The sequence below is a fragment of the Adiantum capillus-veneris genome, chromosome 9 (assembly GCF_014529385.1).
Source record: "Adiantum capillus-veneris isolate H3 chromosome 9, ASM1452938v2, whole genome shotgun sequence".
In the NCBI taxonomy this organism is placed as follows: domain Eukaryota; kingdom Viridiplantae; phylum Streptophyta; class Polypodiopsida; order Polypodiales; family Pteridaceae; genus Adiantum; species Adiantum capillus-veneris.
This window is the reverse complement of record NC_140939.1, coordinates 60,518,473-60,530,013: the sequence shown is the minus strand read 5'-3', so window position 1 is coordinate 60,530,013 and position 11,541 is coordinate 60,518,473.

Genomic DNA, 11,541 nt, shown 5'->3' with positions numbered 1-11,541 from the left:
TAATATAATTTGACGTAGATAAATATCTATACTACTCATGGCCTCTTTATCAGGTAATCTAACTCTAATAAATAGCGTGTAATTATATAACATGATTTACTAATTTCTCCCTTTACTTTTTCCTCAAAAGAAGTGTTTTTTGACTAAGATAATTAGCTAATTCAATTTTTTGTGGATAAGCTAATTAGCATGGGTTTCAAAAGAGGTATTATAACTCTTAAAATTATCTCAAAGCTATTTAATCTAATTTGCTAGTTTCTCCCTTTAATTTACCCTTAAAAATAGTTTTTTTACTAAGATAATTAGCTACAATAAATATCTGAGGTTAAGATAATTATCACAGGTTCTTAAAGATGTATTTAAACTCTGAAAAGTATCTCAAAAAGCTATGTAGTATAATTTGCTAATTTCTCCCTTTAATTATCCTCAAAAATAGTGTTTTTCTACTAAGATAATTATCTAAACTAATTAGCTGAGGCTAACCTAATTACTATGGGTTCCTAAAGACGTATTTCAATGTTGATAATTATCTCAAAGCTATTTAGTCTAATTTGCTAATTTCCCCTCTTTGGCTAAGCTAATTAGCAAGGGTTTCAAAAGAGGTATTATAACTCTAAAAATAAATCTCAAAGCTATTTAATCTAATTTGCTAGTTTCTCCCTTTAATTTACCCTAGAAAATAGTATTTTTTTACTAAAATAATTATCTACACTAAAATATTTGAGGTTAAGATAATTATTAATGGTTTCTAAAGATGTATTTCAACTCTAAAAAGTATCTCAAAAAGCTATGTACTCTAATTTTCTAACTTTCCCCTTTAATTTACCCTCAAAAATAGTGTTTTTCTACTAAGATAATTATCTAGACTAATTATCCGAGACTAAGCTAATTATTATGGGTTCCTAAAGATGTATTTCAATGCTAAAAATTATCTCAAAGCTATTTAGTCTTATTTGCTAATTTTCCTCTTTAATTACGCTAAAAAATAGTGTTTTTCTACTAAGATAATTAGCTTAACTAATTATCTGAGATGAAGATAATTATCACGGGTTTCTAAATATGTATTTTAATGCTATGTAGTCTAATTTGCTAGTTTCATTGTTTAATTTACCTTCAAAAACTGTATTTTTCTAATAAGATAATTAGCTAAACTAAATATTTGAGGTTAAGTTAATTATCACGGGTTTTTAAAGATGTACTTCAATATTGAAAATTATGTCAAAGCTATGTAGTATATTTTGCTAATTTTCCCCTTCAACTTATTCTCAAAAATATTGTTTTTCTACTAAGATAGCTACTTAAACTAATGATTTGTGGTTAAGCTAATTATAATGGGTTCATTAAGATGTATTAAAACTTTGAAAATTATCTCAAAGCTATTTAGTCTATTTGATAATTTCTCCCTTTAATATTCTCTTAAAAACAATGTTTTTCTACTTAGATAACTAGCTAAACTAACTATCTATGAATAAGCTAGTTATCATGGGTTCATTAAGATGTATTTTAACTTTTAAAATTATCTCAAAGCTATTTATTCTAATTTACTAATTCCCCCCTTCAATTTATGACTAAAAACAGTTAAACTCTACTTAAATAATTACAAAAACTAATCATAAAATCAAGAGATAATTTTCTCAGCATCTTAATGGTCTAATACATCTCTGATAATTATCCTATATTAATCTAAGTTTAACTAGTATAACTACCATTAATTTATGACTAAAATGATAAATTTCAGTCCTAATGTAGCTTACTAATTAATTAGATTAATACCCCTAAGCTTAATCTAAATAATCAGTAGAGAATTAAGAGTTTGGAGAGTAATTTAGATTGTAAGTAAGTTTAATTTTTTTATTTAATTGCACTAATTAAGAAAATATAAGTAAATTAGCATAATTTTGCTAATTAAAAAGGTTTAATGCTAATTACCGTGGATTAATCAACTAGAGTTTTGCTCTCTAGTGATTTTTGAGTAGAGTTCTCTCTAGGCGAGAGAGAAATGACTAGGACTCTGAGTCTGTTGAAAATGTGAAGCAAGGGGTCTTATTTATAGGTTTTTGGGCACTCATAAGCTCTCATAGGCCTAAAATGACATTTTCTTGCAGCTCAAGCAGCCCTAAAGCGCAAGATGGCACCCCGGGCTGCTAATTGTGTCCCAGGCAGGTCAGTGATGACCCCTCCCATTACCTGCCAACTTTAAAATATCAATTCTGCTATATTTTGACTTATTTTTTCTTAATTGGTAAATATCTGGGAGGCCTTTACTGAAGTCTATGCTTTAATGATTAGTGCAACCATTTAGTTTTTTTGAATAGTTTAATGTACATTGAATCTTCCGGAAGGACTAGCGAGGTCAGTTTTTGTCCGAATTTAGGTCTGAAAATTTCTAGCCCGGGGTTAGCTGTGCTTAAGATTCCAAGAATACCATTTTTAATTGCTTTTGAGATAGTGCATTACCTATCTGTTAGTCCAATGCTTTCCCCTAAAATTTTGAGTTCATATCTCTACAGCTAGAAAGGTGGAGACCTTACAATTACCCCAACTTAAGAATTTGAGATGCCCTCATCTCAACAGAAATTAAGAAGAGGTTTCATTTTTCCAAGTGGCATCCTTGGTGAAATAATCTTTATACTTTACCAAGTGTTCCTGGTTACTATAAGAATTATTTCTAGTTTCAAGGATTCAATCCGATTGGAGTTACTTGCTAGTCAATTCTTCCCCAAGGAACTCTTAGTATTGAGTCCATCTTAAAAACCTTTACAAACCAATTACATCATATCAAAAAATAGGTTAAGTCCATTCTATAAAAGATCCTTTATCCACCTTGTTAACATGAACACGCTCGGTCTAACTCACCATTCAGAGCAATTAGCGTTTGACAATTATCATGTATTCCAGCTTTGCCAATCTAAACGCGCTCGGCGTGTTCTTGCCATTCTGAGCAATCTGTGTTCGGCAAATGCTTCCACCATTGCACCAGAGGCACCCTCTCTGTGCTCTAACCTGGTTGACCAACATTATGTAAAGGGTTTTAAGAAGTATCATACCAAGAATTCTTTTAGTCTCTACGTCAGTTTTCAGGAAACGCGATCGCACAAGGAATGTGAGTTGGTTTTTTTGGATAACTATCTCATTTCTAAGATTCGAATTTTTCCTTCCTAACGAGAACCTCTTCCTCATTTGCTAAATCTACCCTTAATTTCTTGATTGAATACTAACTTAACTATAGATTCCTTAAGTGATTTGGGAAAGAAAATAATGTATACCATTATATAAGTAACTCAAAGTTTTACATTATTGATTTATAGTGGTTTACAAAACTCCCTATTGTTGTTGAGCTCTAGGATTACTAACTGTAGCCAAGCAAGTGGCTCTTTCATCTTCCTCGTTCATTAAGGTTGGTTCTCCCATGATTGCATAAGCTCTGGCTCCTCTTGCTCTTCCTCTACCTAGTCCTCCATTTTTACCTCCTCTTAGATTATCTCCTTGATTTTGAGGAATGGCTCTAGCAGTAGCTCGAGGGTTTTGCTCTTGAGGACAGTTATCTATACTAAGGATAAAGGGGGAGGGAATTCCGGTCCCCCTCTTGCCATGCGTCAAAACCTGCTTCAACCGACGGGTGAACCCTGCAGCTCCGGGAGCACACTGACAAAGAGAGAGAGAGAGAGAGAGAGAGAGAGAGAGAGAGAGAGAGAGAGAGAGAGAGAGAGGCAGCGAAACCACCGGCTATACTAGTTTCTATAGTGCCCTATTTGATTGCATCCATAGCACATAACGTTTGGGAAGTTCTGCTCCAAGTTCATCGTTGTAGCGACTCCACGTTGTTAATATCCTTGGTTGAAAGTTCCCCTGGCTATTCCCCTAAAGTTATTAAAACCATTATAGTTCCTTGTAGAGTTGGTTCCGTTAGCTGCAAGAGGCTTGGCCCTGAGAAGGGCATCCTATATTGATGTAGGCCTCATGGCTTCGAGACGTGTACTCAGGGGTTTGTTGAGGCCTTGACAGAAATGGGCAATTTGTTGCTCCATGGTCATCTGAGAAGCATAGCATCGTGAAGACACAAACTTGGTGTAGTAATCCTCTAATGAAAGTCCTAGCTGGCGTAGACCAAAGAATTCATTCATCTTGATAGCCTGATGTCAGGAGGGAGATAGCGTTCTTTGATTGCTTGGTTCATTTTCTCCTAAGACGGACTACTCGTGGGATTATCTCTGCAGTGTTGCTTCCACCAAAGTTTGGGATCTCTCTTGATACGGAACATACCCAACATTGTTTGGTTTTCCTGAGCAGTTCCTGCAAAATTAAAATAGTCGTCCATAGCATCTAGCCATGCTTCGGCATCTCCCTCTAAATTGGGTCCCTCTCCCTTGAAAGTAGGGATTTGAACTTTCTTTAGTAGTAATTTTTTCTCTTGAGCAACAATGTAAAGGCTATTTACACGAGTATTCCTCAGAGATTAAATTAGTGGAATTTAGTACCAAATCAAATCTCTCTTACTTATGCTTTTAACTTATTTGCACACAGGATGAAGGCAATTGACAAAACATAAACAAAACTGCTTATAGCATACCCATGAGAACCATAATATGTACAAGAGTTAATACAATCCATGAAGATCCTACTATGTACAAAGGTGACGACAATCCTATATTAGAATCTTGTGGACTTTGGGTGGATCAGATATAGGATCAAAATATACAACATCTTTTGGTCCATTAAAACTAGGGCCTACACCTATGGGCCTAATTCTACCTGGGTAGATTACTTTAGACACATGATCAAACAACCACTGATTTTGTGATACTTGGTCATTATCTATTACAAGGGTTTCCTCCGAATTCTCCGTTCCAATGAAAAAGTATGTTTCAATCACCTGAAGATGTTCAGCCCATTTGAGTCTCTTCATATTTAGTTCTAAACCTTCCAACTCTGTCGCATCAACGAAGAAAATTCCACCAGATCCCGAACAGCTGATCCTCCAAGTAGAAGGAGAAAATCTCTTATCTAGCCATTTCGTCACGCTTTTTCTCATTGAATAGTGTCGGAATAGGCAAGCTCTCATCAACCTAATGTTGAAATCCATGGATTTGCAGTAGGTCAGATGAAAATCTTCCTTCATATATGGGGATAATTATCTCTCTTCCTTTCTCTCCCTCTTTTCAATTAAATGTACCTCTTTAACTGAATTTGTTAAAGATCACTTATTTCAACCTAATACCTTAAACTTTTCACTAGGTCCAAGACTTTAATTAACAGATGCTCCAATACCACTTGTGAGATCCCTAACCTGCCAATACCAAGATCGGGATGGGATCCTTGACAGGTCTTTAGGTCTGATACAAATCATAGTCTCTAAACAAGAAAAATCCAAGGAATAGACCTTTACAATTGACAATGGCTTGGGTCTATAGCCTTAGAAGACCTAGTCCTATCTCGTAGCGGAAACGGGACAACATATAAAAACGCCCAAAAAATCTATTTCGGCCCTATAACTTCCACAAATTGGGCTAAGGTATCCTAAACCAACGCCTTTCCCCCCCTAACATATGTGAGGGCATAGCCGCTGGTGGACTCCTCCTCCGAGTGAAGATGTTTTCCAAACGCTTCTAGTGTACGGGGATGGATAGCTACCTGACTAATCAGGTCCACCCGTCCATGATTGACAACCTTAGTCAATCCCCACTTACCACCCCGCACTCACACATGATTCGTTTATTTTCTAATTACTATCATATTGTTTTAACATTTAAATAATGGTTTCTTTTAACGTTCCGTCACAGTAATTCCTTCAGTCAAGTATTAAGGATAGTATTGAAAAGCATTCTTTTAACAAACAGACATCTTTAAACTTAAGACAAGGTGCTGTCTATCAAAACATTGTCCATAATAACCATGACCAATACTCTTCTTGTCTCAAGATCACCTAAGAGTGAAAAAAAGGCACCCATTCCTTATTCACAATTGGGAGTGGATAAACTCCACCCAAAGTTCTGGGTGCCCATACACCAAACCAGTTGCCCATACAACCGAGTGGCTCCCCTATGATAAAAACGGTATCCTAACCTATGTAGAAACATCAAGACATGACACAAAGTAGAAAGTCATGGTTCATGGGGATAACCGACTTATTCGTGGATAATGATTGGAAAGCCATCATTATCATCGATTTATACCAAGGCGTCGGAGGTGTCTTGAGACAATCTATCTTAAGGATGGTCAATCATATCTCTCCTAATTCAACCAGTTTTAACTCAAACAATTCTTTCCTACTTTATAAACAAATGCACGTTGGTTTCTTGGAAGTTACCTTCCATTTTTGACCAACTATTCCTTTTCTTATTCTTACTCACTCCTTACGTATGCAATGCTAACTTATAAAAGAACTTAAACTATTTAAAGAATTAATTGAATAGTGGGAAACCCACTTGGGATTGATCGGCCATCTGCTGCTGCGCTGGCGCTTGAAGACTCTCCTCTGTAGGCTTACTACTAGGCCCAACTTCATCGTCGTGCGATGCTCTAGTTCTTTTTAAAGCTCTTCCCTCATCATCAGATGTAGGATTGGCTTGAGTCCTTTTAGGTGCCATCACTTCTTATTCTTATAAAAAGGACTTATAATCATTAGGTAGATTATGAAAAAGCTAAACTTAACCTTTGTATTCAATTTTACCCAAATCTAAGTTAAATTTGTAGTCTTAATTGGTAAATTATTGACCTAGCAATTTTTTATTTGCCTATATAGATATAATAACTTTTTCTATAGATTCCCTAAGGGTTTTCTAAGTTATCCTAATTTTCTTATAATTTTGTATATCTTTTTCCTAATTTCCCCATTGAATTTTAAGCTTGGAGTCTGCTTATTTTGAGCTTAATATTTATTTGATTTATTTTCTCTTAAAGATTTCATTTCCTCAACTTAATATCATAGGTTTACACTTATTATAATTTTCCTAAAAACTTCTGACCGTAAAGTCTATTTATTTTAATTATTTTTTGCTAAAAATAGGAATTTTGATCAATTATAATTTTCTAAACTCACTAATTCACTATGGTATAATTATCACAAGTAGATAGTGATATTTGTAACCTCTAGTAATTATCTTTGAATTTTCCAACTTAATTATCTAATTTCCATCTTTAATTTTTAGCTAAAATTAGTATAATTTGACTTAGATAAATATCTATGATAATTTTCTAACCTTGAAATAGTTATCACGATCTTTTTATCAGGTAATCTAACTCTGATAAATAGCATGTAATCATATAACATGATTTACTAATTTCTCCCTTTACTTTTTCCTCAAAAGAAGTGTTTTTTGACTAAGATAATTAGCTAAATCAATTTCTTGTGGCTAAGCTAACTATCATGGGTTTCAAATGAGGTATCATAAATATGAAAATTATCTCAAAGCTATTTAGTCTAATTTGCTAATTTAGTGCTCTATAGTCGATACACATACGATATATATGTGCTGTCTTTTTTTTGCACTAATAGCATAGGAGAACAAAATGGAGATGAGCTAGGCCTAACCATGCCCTTCCAACTAACTCATGCATTTGCCACGTAATCTCCTCTTGTTGAGCTCGAGAAACTCTATAAGGAGGGTTGTTAGACGGTGAACTTCCTGGAAGAAGTTCAATTGCATGGTCATCATTGCCTCGTTTAGGAGGTAGCTCACAAGGGATGTCGTCAATAAAGACATCTTGAAACCCCTTGAGAAAATTGAATGATTCTAATTCCTTTTGATTGTGTATGTTTTCTTTTTCTAAAGCATAAGGTTCATTTTGAGAGTCTTTAACAAAAATTATGTACACGGAAATAGAGCTCTTTATTGACTTATTGAAAGATTGCGTATGTACAATGGGTATGGTGTTACCCATTTCCTTAGCATGTATGTACATATCATTTTCCCTGGACCTAAAGGAGATTTTCCTTTCAGGGAATCTAACATTGGCATTCATGCGATCAAACCATGGTGCCCCTAGGATTACATCCACATGCTTGAGAGGAGAGATAAAGAAGTCCTCTTTGTCCACATAGCTTTGGACATGGAGCCTCATTTTGCCGATTAAAGGGAGTGACTAAAGCTTCTTGCCCCTTGAAAGCACCGTTTGTGGGTAGGATATCTTCCGTGTGATAAGCTTGTATGCCTAGCTTGGTGGCCAACTCTGTGGATATGAAATTGTGAGTAGAACTAGGGTCAAACAGAATAAAAGCATCATGTTCTCTTACCTTTCCCCAAGCATGGCATAGAGGAGATCCTTTGTGGTGAGTTTCCTCCTATTGGAGTTCGACCAAGGACGTCAGCAAAGCGAGAACTCACCCAAAAAGATTTTTCAGCTAAGGAGGAAGCTCAACCCGCAGGCGCGTGGAAGCAAGCATAGGGTGTCAACCTACACTCGACCGACTCTCAATACTTCCTGCAGAGGTCTCTGCCCAATGTCTAAGCTACAGCCTTTCGCAGTGCATAAGAGGAGATTTCCTACAATGCTTTCAAGAGCCAAATAACCATCAATCGTTCTCGAAACACTACAGAACTTGAAGGAGACCCTATTAACACCAATAGGTCTCTCTCCCTAAGGTCCATGAACCAAAATCCCAACCCTAAACACCTGGTGCAAAATCATGTAGGATGTCTGATCCAAATTTGCAGGTCGTCGTTTCCAAAAACTAAAGTGCCTAATGTGTAGCTCTACTCAATGCGAACGTGTGGATATGCTGAAATGCGAAAACAAACAACGTATGCTCACTGAATCACCACATGTAGCTCGTGGGCTGAGTTGGCAAAACCAGACCGTACACCCGCAATGTAGGTATTGGCATGTAGCTCTCGTTGGGGACAACACGCTGCACTTCTCCGCACTCGATTCCGACCACCAGTGCGCACGTAACGTCAAGATGAAACTCTCACTCTCTCTCTCGTACACAGTACGCTCACTCACACAGACATAACTTTTTTTTTAAATGACAAAAAGTTTCTTTCATTAAGGTCAAAAGTGGTATAAATACCTTACAATCTCAAACCCTAATGTTCCAATTTAACCATCTACTTAATCTAAATGTCAAAAATGGGATACAATCTGGAACCTTCTACAAGCCATAAATATCTACAAAGGTGAAATGACGGGTTTTCTCAATTAAAGAATAATTACAAAAAATACTATTCCACCAAGCAATCATTCTCCGTAGGGTGTGTCCAGCTGCTAACACTCCCCCCTTCCTAGTTCATGTCGTCCCCGACATGACAGTTGAGCTGCTTCTTTAATGGAGGCTTTCTCGCATCTTTAGAAGGGACTCATATCGCGCATGCTGAGCGAGTATTGTCGGGCCGAATATATATGTGTTGATGGTGAAGAAGCCGGTGTAGAAGGCTTCTTCAAAGGCCTGGAGGTGATAAGAAGGCAAAAACATAATTCTCTGATATAGTGCATGTATCACCTCGTGAGAAGGCTGAGCAGACAGATCATAGGCACATCTGTATGTATCTTGAAAGAAAAAGATATTGTCTATCGCCTGTCCAGATTTGAAGGTTTCGAAGACCACCAGAAGGGTTTTACATATTTTTCTCAGCATGATGCAAGATAGGTCAGGCGAGCCACTGAACAATTTGATGGTACCCGTTAGGGTTTTTACCATGTATTGCTCACTCATTCTCTCGCCTGCCTTGAAGCCTGGCAGCTTCGGGTAGTTGAGCCAAGTGGGTTGGCTTCTCTGCAACAGTTCGTGTGCTGTCCATGTCCGCATCCTTGGTAGAGGGCAAAAACTGAGGTTGTCTCTGACTCTTTTGGGCACCTCTACCATATGGATTAAATATTGCGGATGTTTTGTGGGCCATGCCTTTCTCCACCTGGGTTGAGAATCCACTATCAGCTTAACTCCTTCAGGTTTTGAGATATCTACTTTGTACAATGGCACCATTGGCTCCTCTTTTATCCGTTTGTTGATCGTAGCAGCTTCATACTTTAGTAGAGGATATGGGAGAGAAGGCTGTAGCCATTCACGTCGAATGGTATTGGCATATATCTTTTGAATGGTCATTGATTTAAACACTCTCTGCTCCCACTCCAATGCTTCTTTGGCCGTGTATCTTACTGCCGCTTCTATGGCCTTCTATAGCTTTTCTTCTTCTTCTTGTGTCAGATGTTGGGGTTCTTGTGAGGGTCCCACCAGGATGTCCTCTTGCATGGTGGTGTCCACTGGATCCGACACATTCTCTATGTCAATTCCCTCCATCGCTACTTGCCCGATGCTAAACTGTTGCTCTTCAGTTTGTTGTTGGCCTTTCAGCTCTTCTATTTGCTTCTGAAATGTTCTCTTTGCCTCTTCCGCTTGATCTCCCATGTTCACTAGGAGGTCGTTCAGATCTGCATTGATTTTGTCCGCCTCCTCGAGCTTTCTCTTGATGGCTTCTGTTTGTGTTTGCCATCTCTAAAATTCCTCGTCCATTGTTTTCTTCATGGCTTCTAGCTCATTTCTCATGGCCTGGTTCTCTTCTTCCAAGCGGTTTTGCATTACAAGAGATCCCTCAGCCAGCATTAGCCTTTGCCTCTTCTCCAGTGTTAACTCCTTTTAGAGTTCCTTCATTTGTTCTTCATACAGTTCACTTTCTGAATTTGTGCCAGTCAAGCTAGCAGCTCTGACTCTGGCCAAAGATGCCCTTAGACTTTGGATGGTTTGATCTTTTACTTTAATATGATATTTTAACTCTATTACCTCATCCTGGCTTGCCTCATGTTCTATCTCGGCCTTTTCCTTGGCATTTCTCAAGGTTTCCACCTCTTTGGACTCTTCAACAAGTTGTAGAGTTAGGTTGTCCCTTTCTCTCTCCGCATCTGTCAATGACTTGCTGATTTTCTTGTATTCTTCTCTGCTCTTTGAAGCTTGTGTTCGGCTACTTGATTTTGTCATTCCATCTCCTGGCATCTTTGTAATGCCGCGTCCAGACTGGCTTGCAGCTTTGTTTGTTTCTCTATGTTTTCCTGGCCCTGTTTTTGCAGTAAATCCACTTCAGCCTTGATATGAACTTCGTTTGTTTTGAGAGTATCAATCTCACTCTCAGTGGCCATTGACCTTGCTCTGAGCTCGGTTAGATTTTTCATTACCATATCCCAATCATTGGTCAGTGGCTGTAGGTCCACTGTATTGGTGGCCATCTCAAAGGCTACAGTAGCTGCCTCTTCTTGAGAATACCGAGCAGCTAGTAGATCAAGAAATATTTTGAAATTTCTTTCTTCTGGATCTGGCTGCTCCTCTTTGGGCTTAGCTTCTGCCTTCTGCTCTTCCTCTTTAGTCTTATCTTGCTTGGAATCTTCTTGATCATTAGGTTTGTCCAGCTCCTCTTTTTGTTGGGTTTGTGGAGGGCTAAGGGGAGGTGGTGATGGTGGTGGACTGGATTCCCTGCTAGACGGTGGAGTTGGTGGATTTTTCTTGAAATCCTGGTCCGCCTTGGTCTTTCTCTCTCTTTCTTGGACTTCCTACACTTCTAGCAGTTGCCGTCTTACTTCGTTCACCTCTTCTTCTGTAAATGATATTTGGGATAT